Genomic DNA, 27549 nt, shown 5'->3' on the forward strand with positions numbered 1-27549 from the left:
TCAATTGCAATAAGAGCCTGACACTGGGCCTATTTTATAGTTTGGTTGTAGTGCATGTTTTTTCCAACACAATGCACTCACTAATGCCACTGATTGTGGTAGAAGTATAATTTAACAGCAAATAGACGGGGTCACTCCTGTTCCAAGTGTGCTGTTTTGATAAGTAATGATTGCTAGAAATTCTTGTACTGCCTGTATGCTGATTTTTGCCAATTTATTGCAGTTTGTGTTGTCTCTGAGACAAAGTTGTTATGTCTTTGGGCTTTGTGGTGATTTATCAGAGACGGCCAGGACTTACCTGGCTGCTTTTCATCGAGGCTTACTCTGTTTTGCGAGGGGAACAAAAGGGCTGGAGACCAGAACAGTGATAAAGTAATTCAATGTCATTTCACACAAGTGTTTGCTTCCATCATTTCACACAAGTGTTTGCTTCACTTCAACAAGTCCTTTACCAAAAGGGGATGATGTGATACTGAAGGCCTTTGGATTGTGTGAATATGCATGGGATGCACCGTGAGCCAAGCAACTGTGTCTGAGAAACAAGAGCCTGTCTCCAATGCTTCCAACTCATACTTACCTGGCAGGGGAGATACCATGATCATGAAGGTGGTTCACCCAGGGCGAGGCTCAGCCATTGCCCTTCGGTTGTGCTGACCCGTGCGAATTCCCCAAATGTGGGAATCTCGACTGCATAATTCGTGGAAGTGGGGGACTGCGTCCGCGCTCTCCCCTGATCATCATGTTCAATTGCAATAAGAGCCTGACACTGGGCCTATTTTATAGGTTTGGTTGTAGTGCATGTTTTTTCCAACACAATGCACTCAGTAATGCCACTGATTATGGTAGAAGTATAATTTAACAGCAAATAGACGGGGTCACTCCTGTTCCAAGTGTGCTGTTTTGATAAGTAATGATTGCTAGAAATTCTTGTACTGCCTGTATGCTGATTTTTGCCAATTTATTGCAGTTTGTGTTGTCTCTGAGACAAAGTTGTTATGTCTTTGGGCTTTGTGGTGATTTATCAGAGACGGCCAGGACTTACCTGGCTGCTTTTCATCGAGGCTTACTCTGTTTTGCGAGGGGAACAAAAGGGCTGGAGACCAGAACAGTGATAAAGTAATTCAATGTCATTTCACACAAGTGTTTGCTTCACTCATTTCACACAAGTGTTTGCTTCACTTCAACAAGTCCTTTACCAAAAGGGGATGATGTGATACTGAAGGCCTTTGGATTGTGTGAATATGCATGGGAGGCACCGTGAGCCAAGCAACTGTGTCTGAGAAACAAGAGCCTGTCTCCAATGCTTCCAACTCATACTTACCTGGCAGGGGAGATACCATGATCATGAAGGTGGTTCACCCAGGGCGAGGCTCAGCCATTGCACTTCGGTGGTGCTGACCCGTGCGAATTCCCCAAATGTGGCAATCTCGACTGCATAATTTGTGGTAGTGGGGGACTGCGTCCGCGCTCTCCCCTGATCATCATGTTCAATTGCAATAAGAGCCTGACACTGGGCCTATTTTATAGTTTGGTTGTAGTGCATGTTTTTTCCAACACAATGCACTCACTAATGCCACTGATTGTGGTAGAAGTATAATTTAACAGCAAATAGACGGGGTCACTCCTGTTCCAAGTGTGCTGTTTTGATAAGTAATGATTGCTAGAAATTCTTGTACTGCCTGTATGCTGATTTTTGCCAATTTATTGCAGTTTGTGTTGTCTCTGAGACAAAGTTGTTATGTCTTTGGGCTTTGTGGTGATTTATCAGAGACGGCCAGGACTTACCTGGCTGCTTTTCATCGAGGCTTACTCTGTTTTGCGAGGGGAACAAAAGGGCTGGAGACCAGAACAGTGATAAAGTAATTCAATGTCATTTCACACAAGTGTTTGCTTCCATCATTTCACACAAGTGTTTGCTTCACTTCAACAAGTCCTTTACCAAAAGGGGATGATGTGATACTGAAGGCCTTTGGATTGTGTGAATATGCATGGGATGCACCGTGAGCCAAGCAACTGTGTCTGAGAAACAAGAGCCTGTCTCCAATGCTTCCAACTCATACTTACCTGGCAGGGGAGATACCATGATCATGAAGGTGGTTCACCCAGGGCGAGGCTCAGCCATTGCCCTTCGGTTGTGCTGACCCGTGCGAATTCCCCAAATGTGGGAATCTCGACTGCATAATTCGTGGAAGTGGGGGACTGCGTCCGCGCTCTCCCCTGATCATCATGTTCAATTGCAATAAGAGCCTGACACTGGGCCTATTTTATAGGTTTGGTTGTAGTGCATGTTTTTTCCAACACAATGCACTCAGTAATGCCACTGATTATGGTAGAAGTATAATTTAACAGCAAATAGACGGGGTCACTCCTGTTCCAAGTGTGCTGTTTTGATAAGTAATGATTGCTAGAAATTCTTGTACTGCCTGTATGCTGATTTTTGCCAATTTATTGCAGTTTGTGTTGTCTCTGAGACAAAGTTGTTATGTCTTTGGGCTTTGTGGTGATTTATCAGAGACGGCCAGGACTTACCTGGCTGCTTTTCATCGAGGCTTACTCTGTTTTGCGAGGGGAACAAAAGGGCTGGAGACCAGAACAGTGATAAAGTAATTCAATGTCATTTCACACAAGTGTTTGCTTCCATCATTTCACACAAGTGTTTGCTTCACTTCAACAAGTCCTTTACCAAAAGGGGATGATGTGATACTGAAGGCCTTTGGATTGTGTGAATATGCATGGGATGCACCGTGAGCCAAGCAACTGTGTCTGAGAAACAAGAGCCTGTCTCCAATGCTTCCAACTCATACTTACCTGGCAGGGGAGATACCATGATCATGAAGGTGGTTCACCCAGGGCGAGGCTCAGCCATTGCCCTTCGGTTGTGCTGACCCGTGCGAATTCCCCAAATGTGGGAATCTCGACTGCATAATTCGTGGAAGTGGGGGACTGCGTCCGCGCTCTCCCCTGATCATCATGTTCAATTGCAATAAGAGCCTGACACTGGGCCTATTTTATAGGTTTGGTTGTAGTGCATGTTTTTTCCAACACAATGCACTCAGTAATGCCACTGATTATGGTAGAAGTATAATTTAACAGCAAATAGACGGGGTCACTCCTGTTCCAAGTGTGCTGTTTTGATAAGTAATGATTGCTAGAAATTCTTGTACTGCCTGTATGCTGATTTTTGCCAATTTATTGCAGTTTGTGTTGTCTCTGAGACAAAGTTGTTATGTCTTTGGGCTTTGTGGTGATTTATCAGAGACGGCCAGGACTTACCTGGCTGCTTTTCATCGAGGCTTACTCTGTTTTGCGAGGGGAACAAAAGGGCTGGAGACCAGAACAGTGATAAAGTAATTCAATGTCATTTCACACAAGTGTTTGCTTCACTCATTTCACACAAGTGTTTGCTTCACTTCAACAAGTCCTTTACCAAAAGGGGATGATGTGATACTGAAGGCCTTTGGATTGTGTGAATATGCATGGGAGGCACCGTGAGCCAAGCAACTGTGTCTGAGAAACAAGAGCCTGTCTCCAATGCTTCCAACTCATACTTACCTGGCAGGGGAGATACCATGATCATGAAGGTGGTTCACCCAGGGCGAGGCTCAGCCATTGCACTTCGGTGGTGCTGACCCGTGCGAATTCCCCAAATGTGGCAATCTCGACTGCATAATTTGTGGTAGTGGGGGACTGCGTCCGCGCTCTCCCCTGATCATCATGTTCAATTGCAATAAGAGCCTGACACTGGGCCTATTTTATAGTTTGGTTGTAGTGCATGTTTTTTCCAACACAATGCACTCACTAATGCCACTGATTGTGGTAGAAGTATAATTTAACAGCAAATAGACGGGGTCACTCCTGTTCCAAGTGTGCTGTTTTGATAAGTAATGATTGCTAGAAATTCTTGTACTGCCTGTATGCTGATTTTTGCCAATTTATTGCAGTTTGTGTTGTCTCTGAGACAAAGTTGTTATGTCTTTGGGCTTTGTGGTGATTTATCAGAGACGGCCAGGACTTACCTGGCTGCTTTTCATCGAGGCTTACTCTGTTTTGCGAGGGGAACAAAAGGGCTGGAGACCAGAACAGTGATAAAGTAATTCAATGTCATTTCACACAAGTGTTTGCTTCCATCATTTCACACAAGTGTTTGCTTCACTTCAACAAGTCCTTTACCAAAAGGGGATGATGTGATACTGAAGGCCTTTGGATTGTGTGAATATGCATGGGATGCACCGTGAGCCAAGCAACTGTGTCTGAGAAACAAGAGCCTGTCTCCAATGCTTCCAACTCATACTTACCTGGTAGGGGAGATACCATGATCATGAAGGTGGTTCACCCAGGGCGAGGCTCAGCCATTGCCCTTCGGTTGTGCTGACCCGTGCGAATTCCCCAAATGTGGGAATCTCGACTGCATAATTCGTGGAAGTGGGGGACTGCGTCCGCGCTCTCCCCTGATCATCATGTTCAATTGCAATAAGAGCCTGACACTGGGCCTATTTTATAGGTTTGGTTGTAGTGCATGTTTTTTCCAACACAATGCACTCACTAATGCCACTGATTGTGGTAGAAGTATAATTTAACAGCAAATAGACGGGGTCACTCCTGTTCCAAGTGTGCTGTTTTGATAAGTAATGTTTGCTAGAAATTCTTGTACTGCCTGTATGCTGATTTTTGCCAATTTATTGCAGTTTGTGTTGTCTCTGAGACAAAGTTGTTATGTCTTTGGGCTTTGTGGTGATTTATCAGAGACGGCCAGGACTTACCTGGCTGCTTTTCATCGAGGCTTACTCTGTTTTGCGAGGGGAACAAAAGGGCTGGAGACCAGAACAGTGATAAAGTAATTCAATGTCATTTCACACAAGTGTTTGCTTCACTCATTTCACACAAGTGTTTGCTTCACTTCAACAAGTCCTTTACCAAAAGGGGATGATGTGATACTGAAGGCCTTTGGATTGTGTGAATATGCATGGGATGCACCGTGAGCCAAGCAACTGTGTCTGAGAAACAAGAGCCTGTCTCCAATGCTTCCAACTCATACTTACCTGGCAGGGGAGATACCATGATCATGAAGGTGGTTCACCCAGGGCGAGGCTCAGCCATTGCACTTCGGTTGTGCTGACCCGTGCGAATTCCCCAAATGTGGGAATCTCGACTGCATAATTTGTGGAAGTGGGGGACTGCGTCCGCGCTCTCCCCTGATCATCATGTTCAATTGCAATAAGAGCCTGACACTGGGCCTATTTTATAGGTTTGGTTGTAGTGCATGTTTTTTCCAACACAATGCACTCACTAATGCCACTGATTGTGGTAGAAGTATAATTTAACAGCAAATAGACGGGGTCACTCCTGTTCCAAGTGTGCTGTTTTGATAAGTAATGATTGCTAGAAATTCTTGTACTGCCTGTATGCTGATTTTTGCCAATTTATTGCAGTTTGTGTTGTCTCTGAGACAAAGTTGTTATGTCTTTGGGCTTTGTGGTGATTTATCAGAGACGGCCAGGACTTACCTGGCTGCTTTTCATCGAGGCTTACTCTGTTTTGCGAGGGGAACAAAAGGGCTGGAGACCAGAACAGTGATAAAGTAATTCAATGTCATTTCACACAAGTGTTTGCTTCACTCATTTCACACAAGTGTTTGCTTCACTTCAACAAGTCCTTTACCAAAAGGGGATGATGTGATACTGAAGGCCTTTGGATTGTGTGAATATGCATGGGAGGCACCGTGAGCCAAGCAACTGTGTCTGAGAAACAAGAGCCTGTCTCCAATGCTTCCAACTCATACTTACCTGGCAGGGGAGATACCATGATCATGAAGGTGGTTCACCCAGGGCGAGGCTCAGCCATTGCACTTCGGTTGTGCTGACCCGTTCGAATTCCCCAAATGTGGGAATCTCGACTGCATAATTTGTGGAAGTGGGGGACTGCGTCCGCGCTCTCCCCTGATCATCATGTTCAATTGCAATAAGAGCCTGACACTGGGCCTATATTATAGGTTTGGTTGTAGTGCATGTTTTTTCCAACACAATGCACTCACTAATGCCACTGATTGTGGTAGAAGTATAATTTAACAGCAAATAGACGGGGTCACTCCTGTTCCAAGTGTGCTGTTTTGATAAGTAATGTTTGCTAGAAATTCTTGTACTGCCTGTATGCTGATTTTTGCCAATTTATTGCAGTTTGTGTTGTCTCTGAGACAAAGTTGTTATGTCTTTGGGCTTTGTGGTGATTTATCAGAGACGGCCAGGACTTACCTGGCTGCTTTTCATCGAGGCTTACTCTGTTTTGCGAGGGGAACAAAAGGGCTGGAGACCAGAACAGTGATAAAGTAATTCAATGTCATTTCACACAAGTGTTTGCTTCACTCATTTCACACAAGTGTTTGCTTCACTTCAACAAGTCCTTTACCAAAAGGGGATGATGTGATACTGAAGGCCTTTGGATTGTGTGAATATGCATGGGAGGCACCGTGAGCCAAACAACTGTGTCTGAGAAACAAGAGCCTGTCTCCAATGCTTCCAACTCATACTTACCTGGCAGGGGAGATACCATGATCATGAAGGTGGTTCACCCAGGGCGAGGCTCAGCCATTGCACTTCGGTTGTGCTGACCCGTGCGAATTCCCCAAATGTGGGAATCTCGACTGCATAATTTGTGGAAGTGGGGGACTGCGTCCGCGCTCTCCCCTGATCATCATGTTCAATTGCAATAAGAGCCTGACACTGGGCCTATTTTATAGGTTTGGTTGTAGTGCATGTTTTTTCCAACACAATGCACTCACTAATGCCACTGATTGTGGTAGAAGTATAATTTAACAGCAAATAGACGGGGTCACTCCTGTTCCAAGTGTGCTGTTTTGATAAGTAATGTTTGCTAGAAATTCTTGTACTGCCTGTATGCTGATTTTTGCCAATTTATTGCAGTTTGTGTTGTCTCTGAGACAAAGTTGTTATGTCTTTGGGCTTTGTGGTGATTTATCAGAGACGGCCAGGACTTACCTGGCTGCTTTTCATCGAGGCTTACTCTGTTTTGCGAGGGGAACAAAAGGGCTGGAGACCAGAACAGTGATAAAGTAATTCAATGTCATTTCACACAAGTGTTTGCTTCACTCATTTCACACAAGTGTTTGCTTCACTTCAACAAGTCCTTTACCAAAAGGGGATGATGTGATACTGAAGGCCTTTGGATTGTGTGAATATGCATGGGAGGCACCGTGAGCCAAGCAACTGTGTCTGAGAAACAAGAGCCTGTCTCCAATGCTTCCAACTCATACTTACCTGGCAGGGGAGATACCATGATCATGAAGGTGGTTCACCCAGGGCGAGGCTCAGCCATTGCACTTCGGTTGTGCTGACCCGTGCGAATTCCCCAAATGTGGGAATCTCGACTGCATAATTTGTGGTAGTGGGGGACTGCGTCCGCGCTCTCCCCTGATCATCATGTTCAATTGCAATAAGAGCCTGACACTGGGCCTATTTTATAGTTTGGTTGTAGTGCATGTTTTTTCCAACACAATGCACTCACTAATGCCACTGATTATGGTAGAAGTATAATTTAACAGCAAATAGACGGGGTCACTCCTGTTCCAAGTGTGCTGTTTTGATAAGTAATGTTTGCTAGAATTTCTTGTACTGCCTGTATGCTGATTTTTGCCAATTTATTGCAGTTTGTGTTGTCTCTGAGACAAAGTTGTTATGTCTTTGGGCTTTGTGGTGATTTATCAGAGACGGCCAGGACTTACCTGGCTGCTTTTCATCGAGGCTTACTCTGTTTTGCGAGGGGAACAAAAGGGCTGGAGACCAGAACAGTGATAAAGTAATTCAATGTCATTTCACACAAGTGTTTGCTTCACTCATTTCACACAAGTGTTTGCTTCACTTCAACAAGTCCTTTACCAAAAGGGGATGATGTGATACTGAAGGCCTTTGGATTGTGTGAATATGCATGGGATGCACCGTGAGCCAAGCAACTGTGTCTGAGAAACAAGAGCCTGTCTCCAATGCTTCCAACTCATACTTACCTGGCAGGGGAGATACCATGATCATGAAGGTGGTTCACCCAGGGCGAGGCTCAGCCATTGCCCTTCGGTTGTGCTGACCCGTGCGAATTCCCCAAATGTGGGAATCTCGACTGCATAATTTGTGGAAGTGGGGGACTGCGTCCGCGCTCTCCCCTGATCATCATGTTCAATTGCAATAAGAGCCTGACACTGGGCCTATTTTATAGGTTTGGTTGTAGTGCATGTTTTTTCCAACACAATGCACTCACTAATGCCACTGATTATGGTAGAAGTATAATTTAACAGCAAATAGACGGGGTCACTCCTGTTCCAAGTGTGCTGTTTTGATAAGTAATGATTGCTAGAAATTCTTGTACTGCCTGTATGCTGATTTTTGCCAATTTATTGCAGTTTGTGTTGTCTCTGAGACAAAGTTGTTATGTCTTTGGGCTTTGTGGTGATTTATCAGAGACGGCCAGGACTTACCTGGCTGCTTTTCATCGAGGCTTACTCTGTTTTGCGAGGGGAACAAAAGGGCTGGAGACCAGAACAGTGATAAAGTAATTCAATGTCATTTCACACAAGTGTTTGCTTCACTCATTTCACACAAGTGTTTGCTTCACTTCAACAAGTCCTTTACCAAAAGGGGATGATGTGATACTGAAGGCCTTTGGATTGTGTGAATATGCATGGGAGGCACCGTGAGCCAAGCAACTGTGTCTGAGAAACAAGAGCCTGTCTCCAATGCTTCCAACTTATACTTACCTGGCAGGGGAGATACCATGATCATGAAGGTGGTTCACCCAGGGCGAGGCTCAGCCATTGCACTTCGGTTGTGCTGACCCGTGCGAATTCCCCAAATGTGGGAATCTCGACTGCATAATTTGTGGTAGTGGGGGACTGCGTCCGCGCTCTCCCCTGATCATCATGTTCAATTGCAATAAGAGCCTGACACTGGGCCTATTTTATAGGTTTGGTTGTAGTGCATGTTTTTTCCAACACAATGCACTCACTAATGCCACTGATTGTGGTAGAAGTATAATTTAACAGCAAATAGACGGGGTCACTCCTGTTCAAAGTGTGCTGTTTTGATAAGTAATGATTGCTAGAAATTCTTGTACTGCCTGTATGCTGATTTTTGCCAATTTATTGCAGTTTGTGTTGTCTCTGAGACAAAGTTGTTATGTCTTTGGGCTTTGTGGTGATTTATCAGAGACGGCCAGGACTTGCCTGGCTGCTTTTCATCGAGGCTTACTCTTTTTTGCAAGGGGAACAAAAGGGCTGGAGACCAGAACATTGATAAAGTAATTCAATGTCATTTCACACAAGTGTTTGCTTCACTCATTTCACACAAGTGTTTGCTTCACTTCAACAAGTCCTTTACCAAAAGGGGATGATGTGATACTGAAGGCCTTTGGATTGTGTGAATATGCATGGGAGGCACCGTGAGCCAAGCAACTGTGTCTGAGAAACAAGAGCCTGTCTCCAATGCTTCCAACTCATACTTACCTGGCAGGGGAGATACCATGATCATGAAGGTGGGTCACCCAGGGCGAGGCTCAGCCATTGCACTTCGGTTGTGCTGACCCGTGCGAATTCCCCAAATGTGGGAATCTCGACTGCATAATTTGTGGAAGTGGGGGACTGCGTCCGCGCTCTCCCCTGATCATCATGTTCAATTGCAATAAGAGCCTGACACTGGGCCTATTTTATAGGTTTGGTTGTAGTGCGTGTTTTTTCCAACACAATGCACTCACTAATGCCACTGATTGTGGTAGAAGTATAATTTAACAGCAAATAGACGGGGTCACTCCTGTTCCAAGTGTGCTGTTTTGATAAGTAATGTTTGCTAGAAATTCTTGTACTGCCTGTATGCTGATTTTTGCCAATTTATTGCAGTTTGTGTTGTCTCTGAGACAAAGTTGTTATGTCTTTGGGCTTTGTGGTGATTTATCAGAGACGGCCAGGACTTGCCTGGCTGCTTTTCATCGAGGCTTACTCTTTTTTGCAAGGGGAACAAAAGGGCTGGAGACCAGAACATTGATAAAGTAATTCAATGTCATTTCACACAAGTGTTTGCTTCACTCATTTCACACAAGTGTTTGCTTCACTTCAACAAGTCCTTTACCAAAAGGGGATGATGTGATACTGAAGGCCTTTGGATTGTGTGAATATGCATGGGAGGCACCGTGAGCCAAGCAACTGTGTCTGAGAAACAAGAGCCTGTCTCCAATGCTTCCAAATCATACTTACCTGGCAGGGGAGATACCATGATCATGAAGGTGGGTCACCCAGGGCGAGGCTCAGCCATTGCACTTCGGTTGTGCTGACCCGTGCGAATTCCCCAAATGTGGGAATCTCGACTGCATAATTTGTGGAAGTGGGGGACTGCGTCCGCGCTCTCCCCTGATCATCATGTTCAATTGCAATAAGAGCCTGACACTGGGCCTATTTTATAGGTTTGGTTGTAGTGCATGTTTTTTCCAACACAATGCACTCACTAATGCCACTGATTGTGGTAGAAGTATAATTTAACAGCAAATAGACGGGGTCACTCCTGTTCCAAGTGTGCTGTTTTGATAAGTAATGTTTGCTAGAAATTCTTGTACTGCCTGTATGCTGATTTTTGCCAATTTATTGCAGTTTGTGTTGTCTCTGAGACAAAGTTGTTATGTCTTTGGGCTTTGTGGTGATTTATCAGAGACGGCCAGGACTTACCTGGCTGCTTTTCATCGAGGCTTACTCTGTTTTGCGAGGGGAACAAAAGGGCTGGAGACCAGAACAGTGATAAAGTAATTCAATGTCATTTCACACAAGTGTTTGCTTCACTCATTTCACACAAGTGTTTGCTTCACTTCAACAAGTCCTTTACCAAAAGGGGATGATGTGATACTGAAGGCCTTTGGATTGTGTGAATATGCATGGGAGGCACCGTGAGCCAAGCAACTGTGTCTGAGAAACAAGAGCCTGTCTCCAATGCTTCCAACTCATACTTACCTGGCAGGGGAGATACCATGATCATGAAGGTGGTTCACCCAGGGCGAGGCTCAGCCATTGCACTTCGGTTGTGCTGACCCGTGCGAATTCCCCAAATGTGGGAATCTCGACTGCATAATTTGTGGTAGTGGGGGACTGCGTCCGCGCTCTCCCCTGATCATCATGTTCAATTGCAATAAGAGCCTGACACTGGGCCTATTTTATAGTTTGGTTGTAGTGCATGTTTTTTCCAACACAATGCACTCACTAATGCCACTGATTATGGTAGAAGTATAAATTAACAGCAAATAGACGGGGTCACTCCTGTTCCAAGTGTGCTGTTTTGATAAGTAATGTTTGCTAGAATTTCTTGTACTGCCTGTATGCTGATTTTTGCCAATTTATTGCAGTTTGTGTTGTCTCTGAGACAAAGTTGTTATGTCTTTGGGCTTTGTGGTGATTTATCAGAGACGGCCAGGACTTACCTGGCTGCTTTTCATCGAGGCTTACTCTGTTTTGCGAGGGGAACAAAAGGGCTGGAGACCAGAACAGTGATAAAGTAATTCAATGTCATTTCACACAAGTGTTTGCTTCACTCATTTCACACAAGTGTTTGCTTCACTTCAACAAGTCCTTTACCAAAAGGGGATGATGTGATACTGAAGGCCTTTGGATTGTGTGAATATGCATGGGATGCACCGTGAGCCAAGCAACTGTGTCTGAGAAACAAGAGCCTGTCTCCAATGCTTCCAACTCATACTTACCTGGCAGGGGAGATACCATGATCATGAAGGTGGTTCACCCAGGGCGAGGCTCAGCCATTGCCCTTCGGTTGTGCTGACCCGTGCGAATTCCCCAAATGTGGGAATCTCGACTGCATAATTTGTGGAAGTGGGGGACTGCGTCCGCGCTCTCCCCTGATCATCATGTTCAATTGCAATAAGAGCCTGACACTGGGCCTATTTTATAGGTTTGGTTGTAGTGCATGTTTTTTCCAACACAATGCACTCACTAATGCCACTGATTGTGGTAGAAGTATAATTTAACAGCAAATAGACGGGGTCACTCCTGTTCCAAGTGTGCTGTTTTGATAAGTAATGATTGCTAGAAATTCTTGTACTGCCTGTATGCTGATTTTTGCCAATTTATTGCAGTTTGTGTTGTCTCTGAGACAAAGTTGTTATGTCTTTGGGCTTTGTGGTGATTTATCAGAGACGGCCAGGACTTACCTGGCTGCTTTTCATCGAGGCTTACTCTGTTTTGCGAGGGGAACAAAAGGGCTGGAGACCAGAACAGTGATAAAGTAATTCAATGTCATTTCACACAAGTGTTTGCTTCACTCATTTCACACAAGTGTTTGCTTCACTTCAACAAGTCCTTTACCAAAAGGGGATGATGTGATACTGAAGGCCTTTGGATTGTGTGAATATGCATGGGAGGCACCGTGAGCCAAGCAACTGTGTCTGAGAAACAAGAGCCTGTCTCCAATGCCTCCAACTCATACTTACCTGGCAGGGGAGATACCATGATCATGAAGGTGGTTCACCCAGGGCGAGGCTCAGCCATTGCACTTCGGTTGTGCTGACCCGTGCGAATTCCCCAAATGTGGGAATCTCGACTGCATAATTTGTGGTAGTGGGGGACTGCGTCCGCGCTCTCCCCTGATCATCATGTTCAATTGCAATAAGAGCCTGACACTGGGCCTATTTTATAGGTTTGGTTGTAGTGCATGTTTTTTCCAACACAATGCACTCACTAATGCCACTGATTGTGGTAGAAGTATAATTTAACAGCAAATAGACGGGGTCACTCCTGTTCCAAGTGTGCTGTTTTGATAAGTAATGATTGCTAGAAATTCTTGTACTGCCTGTATGCTGATTTTTGCCAATTTATTGCAGTTTGTGTTGTCTCTGAGACAAAGTTGTTATGTCTTTGGGCTTTGTGGTGATTTATCAGAGACGGCCAGGACTTACCTGGCTGCTTTTCATCGAGGCTTACTCTGTTTTGCGAGGGGAACAAAAGGGCTGGAGACCAGAACAGTGATAAAGTAATTCAATGTCATTTCACACAAGTGTTTGCTTCACTCATTTCACACAAGTGTTTGCTTCACTTCAACAAGTCCTTTACCAAAAGGGGATGATGTGATACTGAAGGCCTTTGGATTGTGTGAATATGCATGGGAGGCACCGTGAGCCATGCAACTGTGTCTGAGAAACAAGAGCCTGTCTCCAATGCCCCAACTCATATTTACCTGGCAGAGGAGATACCGTGATCATGAAGGTGGTTCACCCAGGGCGAGGCTCAGCCATTGCACTCCGGTTGTGCTGACCCGTGCGAATTCCCCAAATGTGGGAATCTCGACTGCATAATTTGTGGTAGTGGGGGACTGCGTCCGCGCTCTCCCCTGATCATCACGTCAAATGCAATAAGAGCCTGACACTGGGCCTATTTTATAGGTTTGGTTGTAGTGCATGTTTTTTCCAACACAATGCACTCACTAATGCCACTGATTGTGGTAGAAGTATAATTTAACAGCAAATAGACGGGTTCACTCCTGTTCCAAGTGTGCTGTTTTGATAAGTAATGTTTGCTAGAAATTCTTGTACTGCCTGTATGCTGATTTTTGCCAATTTATTGCAGTTTGTGTTGTCTCTGAGACAAAGTTGTTATGTCTTTGGGCTTTGTGGTGATTTATCAGAGACGGCCAGGACTTACCTGGCTGCTTTTCATCGAGGCTTACTCTGTTTTGCGAGGGGAACAAAAGGGCTGGAGACCAGAACAGTGATAAAGTAATTCAATGTCATTTCACACAAGTGTTTGCTTCACTCATTTCACACAAGTGTTTGCTTCACTTCAACAAGTCCTTTACCAAAAGGGGATGATGTGATACTGAAGGCCTTTGGATTGTGTGAATATGCATGGGAGGCACCGTGAGCCAAGCACCTGTGTTTGAGAAACAAGAGCCTGTCTCCAATGCTTCCAACTCATACTTACCTGGCAGGGGAGATACCATGATCATGAAGGTGGGTCACCCAGGGCGAGGCTCAGCCATTGCACTTCGGTTGTGCTGACCCGTGCGAATTCCCCAAATGTGGGAATCTCGACTGCATAATTTGTGGAAGTGGGGGACTGCGTCCGCGCTCTCCCCTGATCATCATGTTCAATTGCAATAAGAGCCTGACACTGGGCCTATTTTATAGGTTTGGTTGTAGTGCATGTTTTTTCCAACACAATGCACTCACTAATGCCACTGATTGTGGTAGAAGTATAATTTAACAGCAAATAGACGGGGTCACTCCTGTTCCAAGTGTGCTGTTTTGATAAGTTATGATTGCTAGAAATTCTTGTACTGCCTGTATGCTGATTTTTGCCAATTTATTGCAGTTTGTGTTGTCTCTGAGACAAAGTTGTTATGTCTTTGGGCTTTGTGGTGATTTATCAGAGACGGCCAGGACTTACCTGGCTGCTTTTCATCGAGGCTTACTCTGTTTTGCGAGGGGAACAAAAGGGCTGGAGACCAGAACAGTGATAAAGTAATTCAATGTCATTTCACACAAGTGTTTGCTTCACTCATTTCACACAAGTGTTTGCTTCACTTCAACAAGTCCTTTACCAAAAGGGGATGATGTGATACTGAAGGCCTTTGGATTGTGTGAATATGCATGGGATGCACCGTGAGCCAAGCAACTGTGTCTGAGAAACAAGAGCCTGTCTCCAATGCTTGCAACTCATACTTACCTGGCAGGGGAGATACCCTGATCATGAAGGTGGTTCACCCAGGGCGAGGCTCAGCCATTGCACTTCGGTTGTGCTGACCCGTGCGAATTCCCCAAATGTGGGAATCTCGACTGCATAATTTGTGGAAGTGGGGGACTGCGTCCGCGCTCTCCCCTGATCATCATGTTCAATTGCAATAAGAGCCTGACACTGGGCCTATTTTATAGGTTTGGTTGTAGTGCATGTTTTTTCCAACACAATGCACTCACTAATGCCACTGATTGTGGTAGAAGTATAATTTAACAGCAAATAGACGGGGTCACTCCTGTTCCAAGTGTGCTGTTTTGATAAGTAATGTTTGCTAGAAATTCTTGTACTGCCTGTATGCTGATTTTTGCCAATTTATTGCAGTTTGTGTTGTCTCTGAGACAAAGTTGTTATGTCTTTGGGCTTTGTGGTGATTTATCAGAGACGGCCAGGACTTACCTGGCTGCTTTTCATCGAGGCTTACTCTGTTTTGCGAGGGGAACAAAAGGGCTGGAGACCAGAACAGTGATAAAGTAATTCAATGTCATTTCACACAAGTGTTTGCTTCACTCATTTCACACAAGTGTTTGCTTCACTTCAACAAGTCCTTTACCAAAAGGGGATGATGTGATACTGAAGGCCTTTGGATTGTGTGAATATGCATGGGAGGCACCGTGAGCCAAACAACTGTGTCTGAGAAACAAGAGCCTGTCTCCAATGCTTCCAACTCATACTTACCTGGCAGGGGAGATACCATGATCATGAAGGTGGTTCACCCAGGGCGAGGCTCAGCCATTGCACTTCGGTTGTGCTGACCCGTGCGAATTCCCCAAATGTGGGAATCTCGACTGCATAATTTGTGGTAGTGGGGGACTGCGTCCGCGCTCTCCCCTGATCATCATGTTCAATTGCAATAAGAGCCTGACACTGGGCCTATTTTATAGGTTTGGTTGTAGTGCATGTTTTTTCCAACACAATGCACTCACTAATGCCACTGATTGTGGTAGAAGTATAATTTAACAGCAAATAGACGGGGTCACTCCTGTTCAAAGTGTGCTGTTTTGATAAGTAATGATTGCTAGAAATTCTTGTACTGCCTGTATGCTGATTTTTGCCAATTTATTGCAGTTTGTGTTGTCTCTGAGACAAAGTTGTTATGTCTTTGGGCTTTGTGGTGATTTATCAGAGACGGCCAGGACTTGCCTGGCTGCTTTTCATCGAGGCTTACTCTTTTTTGCAAGGGGAACAAAAGGGCTGGAGACCAGAACATTGATAAAGTAATTCAATGTCATTTCACACAAGTGTTTGCTTCACTCATTTCACACAAGTGTTTGCTTCACTTCAACAAGTCCTTTACCAAAAGGGGATGATGTGATACTGAAGGCCTTTGGATTGTGTGAATATGCATGGGAGGCACCGTGAGCCAAGCAACTGTGTCTGAGAAACAAGAGCCTGTCTCCAATGCTTCCAACTCATACTTACCTGGCAGGGGAGATACCATGATCATGAAGGTGGGTCACCCAGGGCGAGGCTCAGCCATTGCACTTCGGTTGTGCTGACCCGTGTGAATTTCCCAAATGTGGGAATCTCGACTGCATAATTTGTGGTAGTGGGGGACTGCGTCCGCGCTCTCCCCTGATCATCACGTCAAATGCAATAAGAGCCTGACACTGGGCCTATTTTATAGGTTTGGTTGTAGTGCATGTTTTTTCCAACACAATGCACTCACTAATGCCACTGATTGTGGTAGAAGTATAATTTAACAGCAAATAGACGGGTTCACTCCTGTTCCAAGTGTGCTGTTTTGATAAGTAATGTTTGCTAGAAATTCTTGTACTGCCTGTATGCTGATTTTTGCCAATTTATTGCAGTTTGTGTTGTCTCTGAGACAAAGTTGTTATGTCTTTGGGCTTTGTGGTGATTTATCAGAGACGGCCAGGACTTACCTGGCTGCTTTTCATCGAGGCTTACTCTGTTTTGCGAGGGGAACAAAAGGGCTGGAGACCAGAACAGTGATAAAGTAATTCAATGTCATTTCACACAAGTGTTTGCTTCACTCATTTCACACAAGTGTTTGCTTCACTTCAACAAGTCCTTTACCAAAAGGGGATGATGTGATACTGAAGGCCTTTGGATTGTGTGAATATGCATGGGAGGCGCCGTGAGCCAAGCAACTGTGTCTGAGAAACAAGAGCCTGTCTCCAATGCCTCCAACTCATACTTACCTGGCAGGGGAGATACCATGATCATGAAGGTGGTTCACCCAGGGCGAGGCTCAGCCATTGCACTTCGGTTGTGCTGACCCGTGCGAATTCCCCAAATGTGGGAATCTCGACTGCATAATTTGTGGTAGTGGGGGACTGCGTCCGCGCTCTCCCCTGATCATCATGTTCAATTGCAATAAGAGCCTGACACTGGGCCTATTTTATAGGTTTGGTTGTAGTGCATGTTTTTTCCAACACAATGCACTCACTAATGCCACTGATTGTGGTAGAAGTATAATTTAACAGCAAATAGACGGGGTCACTCCTGTTCCAAGTGTGCTGTTTTGATAAGTAATGATTGCTAGAAATTCTTGTAGTGCCTGTATGCTGATTTTTGCCAATTTATTGCAGTTTGTGTTGTCTCTGAGACAAAGTTGTTATGTCTTTGGGCTTTGTGGTGATTTATCAGAGACGGCCAGGACTTACCTGGCTGCTTTTCATCGAGGCTTACTCTGTTTTGCGAGGGGAACAAAAGGGCTGGAGACCAGAACAGTGATAAAGTAATTCAATGTCATTTCACACAAGTGTTTGCTTCACTCATTTCACACAAGTGTTTGCTTCACTTCAACAAGTCCTTTATCAAAAGGGGATGATGTGATACTGAAGGCCTTTGGATTGTGTGAATATGCATGGGAGGCACCGTGAGCCAAGCAACTGTGTCTGAGAAACAAGAGCCTGTCTCCAATGCTTCCAACTCATACTTACCTGGCAGGGGAGATACCATGATCATGAAGGTGGTTCACCCAGGGCGAGGCTCAGCCATTGCACTTCGGTTGTGCTGACCCGTGCGAATTCCCCAAATGTGGGAATCTCGACTGCATAATTTGTGGAAGTGGGGGACTGCGTCCGCGCTCTCCCCTGATCATCATGTTCAATTGCAATAAGAGCCTGACACTGGGCCTATTTTATAGGTTTGGTTGTAGTGCATGTTTTTTCCAACACAATGCACTCACTAATGCCACTGATTGTGGTAGAAGTATAATTTAACAGCAAATAGACGGGGTCACTCCTGTTCCAAGTGTGCTGTTTTGATAAGTAATGTTTGCTAGAAATTCTTGTACTGCCTGTATGCTGATTTTTGCCAATTTATTGCAGTTTGTGTTGTCTCTGAGACAAAGTTGTTATGTCTTTGGGCTTTGTGGTGATTTATCAGAGACGGCCAGGACTTACCTGGCTGCTTTTCATCGAGGCTTACTCTGTTTTGCGAGGGGAACAAAAGGGCTGGAGACCAGAACAGTGATAAAGTAATTCAATGTCATTTCACACAAGTGTTTGCTTCACTCATTTCACACAAGTGTTTGCTTCACTTCAACAAGTCCTTTACCAAAAGGGGATGATGTGATACTGAAGGCCTTTGGATTGTGTGAATATGCATGGGATGCACCGTGAGCCAAGCAACTGTGTCTGAGAAACAAGAGCCTGTCTCCAATGCTTGCAACTCATACTTACCTGGCAGGGGAGATACCCTGATCATGAAGGTGGTTCACCCAGGGCGAGGCTCAGCCATTGCACTTCGGTTGTGCTGACCCGTGCGAATTCCCCAAATGTGGGAATCTCGACTGCATAATTTGTGGAAGTGGGGGACTGCGTCCGCGCTCTCCCCTGATCATCATGTTCAATTGCAATAAGAGCCTGACACTGGGCCTATTTTATAGGTTTGGTTGTAGTGCATGTTTTTTCCAACACAATGCACTCACTAATGCCACTGATTGTGGTAGAAGTATAATTTAACAGCAAATAGACGGGGTCACTCCTGTTCCAAGTGTGCTGTTTTGATAAGTAATGTTTGCTAGAAATTCTTGTACTGCCTGTATGCTGATTTTTGCCAATTTATTGCAGTTTGTGTTGTCTCTGAGACAAAGTTGTTATGTCTTTGGGCTTTGTGGTGATTTATCAGAGACGGCCAGGACTTACCTGGCTGCTTTTCATCGAGGCTTACTCTGTTTTGCGAGGGGAACAAAAGGGCTGGAGACCAGAACAGTGATAAAGTAATTCAATGTCATTTCACACAAGTGTTTGCTTCACTCATTTCACACAAGTGTTTGCTTCACTTCAACAAGTCCTTTACCAAAAGGGGATGATGTGATACTGAAGGCCTTTGGATTGTGTGAATATGCATGGGAGGCACCGTGAGCCAAACAACTGTGTCTGAGAAACAAGAGCCTGTCTCCAATGCTTCCAACTCATACTTACCTGGCAGGGGAGATACCATGATCATGAAGGTGGTTCACCCAGGGCGAGGCTCAGCCATTGCACTTCGGTTGTGCTGACCCGTGCGAATTCCCCAAATGTGGGAATCTCGACTGCATAATTTGTGGTAGTGGGGGACTGCGTCCGCGCTCTCCCCTGATCATCATGTTCAATTGCAATAAGAGCCTGACACTGGGCCTATTTTATAGGTTTGGTTGTAGTGCATGTTTTTTCCAACACAATGCACTCACTAATGCCACTGATTGTGGTAGAAGTATAATTTAACAGCAAATAGACGGGGTCACTCCTGTTCAAAGTGTGCTGTTTTGATAAGTAATGATTGCTAGAAATTCTTGTACTGCCTGTATGCTGATTTTTGCCAATTTATTGCAGTTTGTGTTGTCTCTGAGACAAAGTTGTTATGTCTTTGGGCTTTGTGGTGATTTATCAGAGACGGCCAGGACTTGCCTGGCTGCTTTTCATCGAGGCTTACTCTTTTTTGCAAGGGGAACAAAAGGGCTGGAGACCAGAACATTGATAAAGTAATTCAATGTCATTTCACACAAGTGTTTGCTTCACTCATTTCACACAAGTGTTTGCTTCACTTCAACAAGTCCTTTACCAAAAGGGGATGATGTGATACTGAAGGCCTTTGGATTGTGTGAATATGCATGGGAGGCACCGTGAGCCAAGCAACTGTGTCTGAGAAACAAGAGCCTGTCTCCAATGCTTCCAACTCATACTTACCTGGCAGGGGAGATACCATGATCATGAAGGTGGGTCACCCAGGGCGAGGCTCAGCCATTGCACTTCGGTTGTGCTGACCCGTGTGAATTCCCCAAATGTGGGAATCTCGACTGCATAATTTGTGGTAGTGGGGGACTGCGTCCGCGCTCTCCCCTGATCATCACGTCAAATGCAATAAGAGCCTGACACTGGGCCTATTTTATAGGTTTGGTTGTAGTGCATGTTTTTTCCAACACAATGCACTCACTAATGCCACTGATTGTGGTAGAAGTATAATTTAACAGCAAATAGACGGGTTCACTCCTGTTCCAAGTGTGCTGTTTTGATAAGTAATGTTTGCTAGAAATTCTTGTACTGCCTGTATGCTGATTTTTGCCAATTTATTGCAGTTTGTGTTGTCTCTGAGACAAAGTTGTTATGTCTTTGGGCTTTGTGGTGATTTATCAGAGACGGCCAGGACTTACCTGGCTGCTTTTCATCGAGGCTTACTCTGTTTTGCGAGGGGAACAAAAGGGCTGGAGACCAGAACAGTGATAAAGTAATTCAATGTCATTTCACACAAGTGTTTGCTTCACTCATTTCACACAAGTGTTTGCTTCACTTCAACAAGTCCTTTACCAAAAGGGGATGATGTGATACTGAAGGCCTTTGGATTGTGTGAATATGCATGGGAGGCACCGTGAGCCAAGCAACTGTGTCTGAGAAACAAGAGCCTGTCTCCAATGCCTCCAACTCATACTTACCTGGCAGGGGAGATACCATGATCATGAAGGTGGTTCACCCAGGGCGAGGCTCAGCCATTGCACTTCGGTTGTGCTGACCCGTGCGAATTCCCCAAATGTGGGAATCTCGACTGCATAATTTGTGGTAGTGGGGGACTGCGTCCGCGCTCTCCCCTGATCATCATGTTCAATTGCAATAAGAGCCTGACACTGGGCCTATTTTATAGGTTTGGTTGTAGTGCATGTTTTTTCCAACACAATGCACTCACTAATGCCACTGATTGTGGTAGAAGTATAATTTAACAGCAAATAGACGGGGTCACTCCTGTTCCAAGTGTGCTGTTTTGATAAGTAATGATTGCTAGAAATTCTTGTAGTGCCTGTATGCTGATTTTTGCCAATTTATTGCAGTTTGTGTTGTCTCTGAGACAAAGTTGTTATGTCTTTGGGCTTTGTGGTGATTTATCAGAGACGGCCAGGACTTACCTGGCTGCTTTTCATCGAGGCTTACTCTGTTTTGCGAGGGGAACAAAAGGGCTGGAGACCAGAACAGTGATAAAGTAATTCAATGTCATTTCACACAAGTGTTTGCTTCACTCATTTCACACAAGTGTTTGCTTCACTTCAACAAGTCCTTTACCAAAAGGGGATGATGTGATACTGAAGGCCTTTGGATTGTGTGAATATGCATGGGAGGCACCGTGAGCCAAGCAACTGTGTCTGAGAAACAAGAGCCTGTCTCCAATGCTTCCAACTCATACTTACCTGGCAGGGGAGATACCATGATCATGAAGGTGGTTCACCCAGGGCGAGGCTCAGCCATTGCACTTCGGTTGTGCTGACCCGTGCGAATTCCCCAAATGTGGAAATCTCGACTGCATAATTTGTGGTAGTGGGGGACTGCGTCCGCGCTCTCCCCTGATCATCATGTTCAATTGCAATAAGAGCCTGACACTGGGCCTATTTTATAGTTTGGTTGTAGTGCATGTTTTTTCCAACACAATGCACTCACTAATGCCACTGATTATGGTAGAAGTATAATTTAACAGCAAATAGACGGGGTCACTCCTGTTCCAAGTGTGCTGTTTTGATAAGTAATGTTTGCTAGAATTTCTTGTACTGCCTGTATGCTGATTTTTGCCAATTTATTGCAGTTTGTGTTGTCTCTGAGACAAAGTTGTTATGTCTTTGGGCTTTGTGGTGATTTATCAGAGACGGCCAGGACTTACCTGGCTGCTTTTCATCGAGGCTTACTCTGTTTTGCGAGGGGAACAAAAGGGCTGGAGACCAGAACAGTGATAAAGTAATTCAATGTCATTTCACACAAGTGTTTGCTTCACTCATTTCACACAAGTGTTTGCTTCACTTCAACAAGTCCTTTACCAAAAGGGGATGATGTGATACTGAAGGCCTTTGGATTGTGTGAATATGCATGGGATGCACCGTGAGCCAAGCAACTGTGTCTGAGAAACAAGAGCCTGTCTCCAATGCTTGCAACTCATACTTACCTGGCAGGGGAGATACCCTGATCATGAAGGTGGTTCACCCAGGGCGAGGCTCAGCCATTGCACTTCGGTTGTGCTGACCCGTGCGAATTCCCCAAATGTGGGAATCTCGACTGCATAATTTGTGGAAGTGGGGGACTGCGTCCGCGCTCTCCCCTGATCATCATGTTCAATTGCAATAAGAGCCTGACACTGGGCCTATTTTATAGGTTTGGTTGTAGTGCATGTTTTTTCCAACACAATGCACTCACTAATGCCACTGATTGTGGTAGAAGTATAATTTAACAGCAAATAGACGGGGTCACTCCTGTTCCAAGTGTGCTGTTTTGATAAGTAATGTTTGCTAGAAATTCTTGTACTGCCTGTATGCTGATTTTTGCCAATTTATTGCAGTTTGTGTTGTCTCTGAGACAAAGTTGTTATGTCTTTGGGCTTTGTGGTGATTTATCAGAGACGGCCAGGACTTACCTGGCTGCTTTTCATCGAGGCTTACTCTGTTTTGCGAGGGGAACAAAAGGGCTGGAGACCAGAACAGTGATAAAGTAATTCAATGTCATTTCACACAAGTGTTTGCTTCACTCATTTCACACAAGTGTTTGCTTCACTTCAACAAGTCCTTTACCAAAAGGGGATGATGTGATACTGAAGGCCTTTGGATTGTGTGAATATGCATGGGAGGCACCGTGAGCCAAACAACTGTGTCTGAGAAACAAGAGCCTGTCTCCAATGCTTCCAACTCATACTTACCTGGCAGGGGAGATACCATGATCATGAAGGTGGTTCACCCAGGGCGAGGCTCAGCCATTGCACTTCGGTTGTGCTGACCCGTGCGAATTCCCCAAATGTGGGAATCTCGACTGCATAATTTGTGGTAGTGGGGGACTGCGTCCGCGCTCTCCCCTGATCATCATGTTCAATTGCAATAAGAGCCTGACACTGGGCCTATTTTATAGGTTTGGTTGTAGTGCATGTTTTTTCCAACACAATGCACTCACTAATGCCACTGATTGTGGTAGAAGTATAATTTAACAGCAAATAGACGGGGTCACTCCTGTTCAAAGTGTGCTGTTTTGATAAGTAATGATTGCTAGAAATTCTTGTACTGCCTGTATGCTGATTTTTGCCAATTTATTGCAGTTTGTGTTGTCTCTGAGACAAAGTTGTTATGTCTTTGGGCTTTGTGGTGATTTATCAGAGACGGCCAGGACTTGCCTGGCTGCTTTTCATCGAGGCTTACTCTTTTTTGCAAGGGGAACAAAAGGGCTGGAGACCAGAACATTGATAAAGTAATTCAATGTCATTTCACACAAGTGTTTGCTTCACTCATTTCACACAAGTGTTTGCTTCACTTCAACAAGTCCTTTACCAAAAGGGGATGATGTGATACTGAAGGCCTTTGGATTGTGTGAATATGCATGGGAGGCACCGTGAGCCAAGCAACTGTGTCTGAGAAACAAGAGCCTGTCTCCAATGCTTCCAACTCATACTTACCTGGCAGGGGAGATACCATGATCATGAAGGTGGGTCACCCAGGGCGAGGCTCAGCCATTGCACTTCGGTTGTGCTGACCCGTGTGAATTCCCCAAATGTGGGAATCTCGACTGCATAATTTGTGGTAGTGGGGGACTGCGTCCGCGCTCTCCCCTGATCATCACGTCAAATGCAATAAGAGCCTGACACTGGGCCTATTTTATAGGTTTGGTTGTAGTGCATGTTTTTTCCAACACAATGCACTCACTAATGCCACTGATTGTGGTAGAAGTATAATTTAACAGCAAATAGACGGGGTCACTCCTGTTCAAAGTGTGCTGTTTTGATAAGTAATGATTGCTAGAAATTCTTGTACTGCCTGTATGCTGATTTTTGCCAATTTATTGCAGTTTGTGTTGTCTCTGAGACAAAGTTGTTATGTCTTTGGGCTTTGTGGTGATTTATCAGAGACGGCCAGGACTTGCCTGGCTGCTTTTCATCGAGGCTTACTCTTTTTTGCAAGGGGAACAAAAGGGCTGGAGACCAGAACATTGATAAAGTAATTCAATGTCATTTCACACAAGTGTTTGCTTCACTCATTTCACACAAGTGTTTGCTTCACTTCAACAAGTCCTTTACCAAAAGGGGATGATGTGATACTGAAGGCCTTTGGATTGTGTGAATATGCATGGGAGGCACCGTGAGCCAAGCAACTGTGTCTGAGAAACAAGAGCCTGTCTCCAATGCTTCCAACTCATACTTACCTGGCAGGGGAGATACCATGATCATGAAGGTGGGTCACCCAGGGCGAGGCTCAGCCATTGCCCTTCGGTTGTGCTGACCCGTGCGAATTCCCCAAATGTGGGAATCTCGACTGCATAATTTGTGGAAGTGGGGGACTGCGTCCGCGCTCTCCCCTGATCATCATGTTCAATTGCAATAAGAGCCTGACACTGGGCCTATTTTATAGGTTTGGTTGTAGTGCATGTTTTTTCCAACACAATGCACTCACTAATGCCACTGATTGTGGTAGAAGTATAATTTAACAGCAAATAGACGGGGTCACTCCTGTTCCAAGTGTGCTGTTTTGATAAGTAATGATTGCTAGAAATTCTTGTACTGCCTGTATGCTGATTTTTGCCAATTTATTGCAGTTTGTGTTGTCTCTGAGACAAAGTTGTTATGTCTTTGGGCTTTGTGGTGATTTATCAGAGACGGCCAGGACTTACCTGGCTGCTTTTCATCGAGGCTTACTCTGTTTTGCGAGGGGAACAAAAGGGCTGGAGACCAGAACAGTGATAAAGTAATTCAATGTCATTTCACACAAGTGTTTGCTTCACTCATTTCACACAAGTGTTTGCTTCACTTCAACAAGTCCTTTACCAAAAGGGGATGATGTGATACTGAAGGCCTTTGGATTGTGTGAATATGCATGGGAGGCACCGTGAGCCAAGCAACTGTGTCTGAGAAACAAGAGCCTGTCTCCAATGCCTCCAACTCTACTTACCTGGCAGGGGAGATACCATGATCATGAAGGTGGTTCACCCAGGGCGAGGCTCAGCCATTGCACTTCGGTTGTGCTGACCCGTGCGAATTCCCCAAATGTGGGAATCTCGACTGCATAATTTGTGGTAGTGGGGGACTGCGTCCGCGCTCTCCCCTGATCATCACGTCAAATGCAATAAGAGCCTGACACTGGGCCTATTTTATAGGTTTGGTTGTAGTGCATGTTTTTTCCAACACAATGCACTCACTAATGCCACTGATTGTGGTAGAAGTATAATTTAACAGCAAATAGACGGGTTCACTCCTGTTCCAAGTGTGCTGTTTTGATAAGTAATGTTTGCTAGAAATTCTTGTACTGCCTGTATGCTGATTTTTGCCAATTTATTGCAGTTTGTGTTGTCTCTGAGACAAAGTTGTTATGTCTTTGGGCTTTGTGGTGATTTATCAGAGACGGCCAGGACTTACCTGGCTGCTTTTCATCGAGGCTTACTCTGTTTTGCGAGGGGAACAAAAGGGCTGGAGACCAGAACAGTGATAAAGTAATTCAATGTCATTTCACACAAGTGTTTGCTTCACTCATTTCACACAAGTGTTTGCTTCACTTCAACAAGTCCTTTACCAAAAGGGGATGATGTGATACTGAAGGCCTTTGGATTGTGTGAATATGCATGGGAGGCACCGTGAGCCAAGCACCTGTGTTTGAGAAACAAGAGCCTGTCTCCAATGCTTCCAACTCATACTTACCTGGCAGGGGAGATACCATGATCATGAAGGTGGTTCACCCAGGGCGAGGCTCAGCCATTGCACTTCGGTGGTGCTGACCCGTGCGAATTCCCCAAATGTGGCAATCTCGACTGCATAATTTGTGGTAGTGGGGGACTGCGTCCGCGCTCTCCCCTGATCATCATGTTCAATTGCAATAAGAGCCTGACACTGGGCCTATTTTATAGTTTGGTTGTAGTGCATGTTTTTTCCAACACAATGCACTCACTAATGCCACTGATTGTGGTAGAAGTATAATTTAACAGCAAATAGACGGGGTCACTCCTGTTCCAAGTGTGCTGTTTTGATAAGTAATGTTTGCTAGAATTTCTTGTACTGCCTGTATGCTGATTTTTGCCAATTTATTGCAGTTTGTGTTGTCTCTGAGACAAAGTTGTTATGTCTTTGGGCTTTGTGGTGATTTATCAGAGACGGCCAGGACTTACCTGGCTGCTTTTCATCGAGGCTTACTCTGTTTTGCGAGGGGAACAAAAGGGCTGGAGACCAGAACAGTGATAAAGTAATTCAATGTCATTTCACACAAGTGTTTGCTTCCATCATTTCACACAAGTGTTTGCTTCACTTCAACAAGTCCTTTACCAAAAGGGGATGATGTGATACTGAAGGCCTTTGGATTGTGTGAATATGCATGGGATGCACCGTGAGCCAAGCAACTGTGTCTGAGAAACAAGAGCCTGTCTCCAATGCTTCCAACTCATACTTACCTGGCAGGGGAGATACCATGATCATGAAGGTGGTTCACCCAGGGCGAGGCTCAGCCATTGCCCTTCGGTTGTGCTGACCCGTGCGAATTCCCCAAATGTGGGAATCTCGACTGCATAATTTGTGGAAGTGGGGGACTGCGTCCGCGCTCTCCCCTGATCATCATGTTCAATTGCAATAAGAGCCTGACACTGGGCCTATTTTATAGGTTTGGTTGTAGTGCATGTTTTTTCCAACACAATGCACTCACTAATGCCACTGATTGTGGTAGAAGTATAATTTAACAGCAAATAGACGGGGTCACTCCTGTTCCAAGTGTGCTGTTTTGATAAGTAATGTTTGCTAGAAATTCTTGTACTGCCTGTATGCTGATTTTTGCCAATTTATTGCAGTTTGTGTTGTCTCTGAGACAAAGTTGTTATGTCTTTGGGCTTTGTGGTGATTTATCAGAGACGGCCAGGACTTACCTGGCTGCTTTTCATCGAGGCTTACTCTGTTTTGCGAGGGGAACAAAAGGGCTGGAGACCAGAACAGTGATAAAGTAATTCAATGTCATTTCACACAAGTGTTTGCTTCACTCATTTCACACAAGTGTTTGCTTCACTTCAACAAGTCCTTTACCAAAAGGGGATGATGTGATACTGAAGGCCTTTGGATTGTGTGAATATGCATGGGAGGCACCGTGAGCCAAACAACTGTGTCTGAGAAACAAGAGCCTGTCTCCAATGCTTCCAACTCATTCTTACCTGGCAGGGGAGATACCATGATCATGAAGGTGGTTCACCCAGGGCGAGGCTCAGCCATTGCACTTCGGTTGTGCTGACCCGTGCGAATTCCCCAAATGTGGGAATCTCGACTGCATAATTTGTGGTAGTGGGGGACTGCGTCCGCGCTCTCCCCTGATCATCATGTTCAATTGCAATAAGAGCCTGACACTGGGCCTATTT

At 45.0% G+C, this 27549-nt stretch overlaps 2 protein-coding genes and 37 non-coding genes across 39 annotated transcripts in view; 38 read left to right on the forward strand and 1 right to left on the reverse strand.

Moving 5' to 3' along the window:
• Nucleotides 1–27549, forward strand: part of LOC133015150 (histone H2A-like) — a 543969-nt gene that overhangs the window by 405393 nt on the left and 111027 nt on the right. The window lies entirely within an intron of this gene.
• LOC133015316 (histone H2AX-like) overlaps nt 1–27549 on the reverse strand; it is a 179894-nt gene that overhangs the window by 48501 nt on the left and 103844 nt on the right. The window lies entirely within an intron of this gene.
• On the forward strand, nt 570–733 carry LOC133017234 (U1 spliceosomal RNA). Its single transcript, XR_009682566.1, has one exon. It is a non-coding gene; the product is annotated as a U1 spliceosomal RNA (small nuclear RNA).
• LOC133017073 (U1 spliceosomal RNA) lies at nt 1314–1477 on the forward strand. Its single transcript, XR_009682415.1, has one exon. It is a non-coding gene; the product is annotated as a U1 spliceosomal RNA (small nuclear RNA).
• On the forward strand, nt 2057–2220 carry LOC133017235 (U1 spliceosomal RNA). Its single transcript, XR_009682567.1, has one exon. It is a non-coding gene; the product is annotated as a U1 spliceosomal RNA (small nuclear RNA).
• On the forward strand, nt 2801–2964 carry LOC133017237 (U1 spliceosomal RNA). The gene has a single exon (XR_009682569.1). It is a non-coding gene; the product is annotated as a U1 spliceosomal RNA (small nuclear RNA).
• On the forward strand, nt 3545–3708 carry LOC133017074 (U1 spliceosomal RNA). Its single transcript, XR_009682416.1, has one exon. It is a non-coding gene; the product is annotated as a U1 spliceosomal RNA (small nuclear RNA).
• On the forward strand, nt 4288–4451 carry LOC133017258 (U1 spliceosomal RNA). Its single transcript, XR_009682589.1, has one exon. It is a non-coding gene; the product is annotated as a U1 spliceosomal RNA (small nuclear RNA).
• LOC133017025 (U1 spliceosomal RNA) lies at nt 5032–5195 on the forward strand. The gene has a single exon (XR_009682369.1). It is a non-coding gene; the product is annotated as a U1 spliceosomal RNA (small nuclear RNA).
• Nucleotides 5776–5939, forward strand: LOC133017093 (U1 spliceosomal RNA). Its single transcript, XR_009682433.1, has one exon. It is a non-coding gene; the product is annotated as a U1 spliceosomal RNA (small nuclear RNA).
• LOC133017026 (U1 spliceosomal RNA) lies at nt 6520–6683 on the forward strand. Its single transcript, XR_009682370.1, has one exon. It is a non-coding gene; the product is annotated as a U1 spliceosomal RNA (small nuclear RNA).
• LOC133016459 (U1 spliceosomal RNA) lies at nt 7264–7427 on the forward strand. Its single transcript, XR_009681841.1, has one exon. It is a non-coding gene; the product is annotated as a U1 spliceosomal RNA (small nuclear RNA).
• Nucleotides 8007–8170, forward strand: LOC133017152 (U1 spliceosomal RNA). The gene has a single exon (XR_009682489.1). It is a non-coding gene; the product is annotated as a U1 spliceosomal RNA (small nuclear RNA).
• LOC133016471 (U1 spliceosomal RNA) lies at nt 8751–8914 on the forward strand. Its single transcript, XR_009681849.1, has one exon. It is a non-coding gene; the product is annotated as a U1 spliceosomal RNA (small nuclear RNA).
• On the forward strand, nt 9495–9658 carry LOC133017109 (U1 spliceosomal RNA). The gene has a single exon (XR_009682449.1). It is a non-coding gene; the product is annotated as a U1 spliceosomal RNA (small nuclear RNA).
• On the forward strand, nt 10239–10402 carry LOC133017110 (U1 spliceosomal RNA). Its single transcript, XR_009682450.1, has one exon. It is a non-coding gene; the product is annotated as a U1 spliceosomal RNA (small nuclear RNA).
• On the forward strand, nt 10983–11146 carry LOC133016482 (U1 spliceosomal RNA). The gene has a single exon (XR_009681859.1). It is a non-coding gene; the product is annotated as a U1 spliceosomal RNA (small nuclear RNA).
• On the forward strand, nt 11726–11889 carry LOC133017154 (U1 spliceosomal RNA). The gene has a single exon (XR_009682491.1). It is a non-coding gene; the product is annotated as a U1 spliceosomal RNA (small nuclear RNA).
• LOC133016494 (U1 spliceosomal RNA) lies at nt 12470–12633 on the forward strand. Its single transcript, XR_009681870.1, has one exon. It is a non-coding gene; the product is annotated as a U1 spliceosomal RNA (small nuclear RNA).
• On the forward strand, nt 13213–13376 carry LOC133017191 (U1 spliceosomal RNA). Its single transcript, XR_009682526.1, has one exon. It is a non-coding gene; the product is annotated as a U1 spliceosomal RNA (small nuclear RNA).
• LOC133017111 (U1 spliceosomal RNA) lies at nt 13956–14119 on the forward strand. Its single transcript, XR_009682451.1, has one exon. It is a non-coding gene; the product is annotated as a U1 spliceosomal RNA (small nuclear RNA).
• Nucleotides 14700–14863, forward strand: LOC133017184 (U1 spliceosomal RNA). The gene has a single exon (XR_009682519.1). It is a non-coding gene; the product is annotated as a U1 spliceosomal RNA (small nuclear RNA).
• Nucleotides 15444–15607, forward strand: LOC133016506 (U1 spliceosomal RNA). Its single transcript, XR_009681881.1, has one exon. It is a non-coding gene; the product is annotated as a U1 spliceosomal RNA (small nuclear RNA).
• On the forward strand, nt 16188–16351 carry LOC133017188 (U1 spliceosomal RNA). Its single transcript, XR_009682523.1, has one exon. It is a non-coding gene; the product is annotated as a U1 spliceosomal RNA (small nuclear RNA).
• Nucleotides 16931–17094, forward strand: LOC133016517 (U1 spliceosomal RNA). Its single transcript, XR_009681887.1, has one exon. It is a non-coding gene; the product is annotated as a U1 spliceosomal RNA (small nuclear RNA).
• Nucleotides 17675–17838, forward strand: LOC133017027 (U1 spliceosomal RNA). The gene has a single exon (XR_009682371.1). It is a non-coding gene; the product is annotated as a U1 spliceosomal RNA (small nuclear RNA).
• LOC133017185 (U1 spliceosomal RNA) lies at nt 18419–18582 on the forward strand. The gene has a single exon (XR_009682520.1). It is a non-coding gene; the product is annotated as a U1 spliceosomal RNA (small nuclear RNA).
• Nucleotides 19163–19326, forward strand: LOC133016529 (U1 spliceosomal RNA). Its single transcript, XR_009681898.1, has one exon. It is a non-coding gene; the product is annotated as a U1 spliceosomal RNA (small nuclear RNA).
• On the forward strand, nt 19907–20070 carry LOC133017173 (U1 spliceosomal RNA). The gene has a single exon (XR_009682509.1). It is a non-coding gene; the product is annotated as a U1 spliceosomal RNA (small nuclear RNA).
• Nucleotides 20650–20813, forward strand: LOC133016541 (U1 spliceosomal RNA). The gene has a single exon (XR_009681910.1). It is a non-coding gene; the product is annotated as a U1 spliceosomal RNA (small nuclear RNA).
• Nucleotides 21394–21557, forward strand: LOC133017344 (U1 spliceosomal RNA). Its single transcript, XR_009682660.1, has one exon. It is a non-coding gene; the product is annotated as a U1 spliceosomal RNA (small nuclear RNA).
• Nucleotides 22137–22300, forward strand: LOC133017186 (U1 spliceosomal RNA). Its single transcript, XR_009682521.1, has one exon. It is a non-coding gene; the product is annotated as a U1 spliceosomal RNA (small nuclear RNA).
• LOC133016553 (U1 spliceosomal RNA) lies at nt 22881–23044 on the forward strand. Its single transcript, XR_009681921.1, has one exon. It is a non-coding gene; the product is annotated as a U1 spliceosomal RNA (small nuclear RNA).
• On the forward strand, nt 23625–23788 carry LOC133017174 (U1 spliceosomal RNA). Its single transcript, XR_009682510.1, has one exon. It is a non-coding gene; the product is annotated as a U1 spliceosomal RNA (small nuclear RNA).
• LOC133017230 (U1 spliceosomal RNA) lies at nt 24368–24531 on the forward strand. Its single transcript, XR_009682562.1, has one exon. It is a non-coding gene; the product is annotated as a U1 spliceosomal RNA (small nuclear RNA).
• LOC133017044 (U1 spliceosomal RNA) lies at nt 25111–25274 on the forward strand. Its single transcript, XR_009682387.1, has one exon. It is a non-coding gene; the product is annotated as a U1 spliceosomal RNA (small nuclear RNA).
• Nucleotides 25854–26017, forward strand: LOC133017075 (U1 spliceosomal RNA). Its single transcript, XR_009682417.1, has one exon. It is a non-coding gene; the product is annotated as a U1 spliceosomal RNA (small nuclear RNA).
• LOC133017156 (U1 spliceosomal RNA) lies at nt 26597–26760 on the forward strand. Its single transcript, XR_009682492.1, has one exon. It is a non-coding gene; the product is annotated as a U1 spliceosomal RNA (small nuclear RNA).
• Nucleotides 27341–27504, forward strand: LOC133017089 (U1 spliceosomal RNA). The gene has a single exon (XR_009682429.1). It is a non-coding gene; the product is annotated as a U1 spliceosomal RNA (small nuclear RNA).

Source organism: Limanda limanda, chromosome 12 (assembly GCF_963576545.1).
Source record: "Limanda limanda chromosome 12, fLimLim1.1, whole genome shotgun sequence".
Classification (NCBI taxonomy): Eukaryota; Metazoa; Chordata; class Actinopteri; order Pleuronectiformes; family Pleuronectidae; genus Limanda; species Limanda limanda.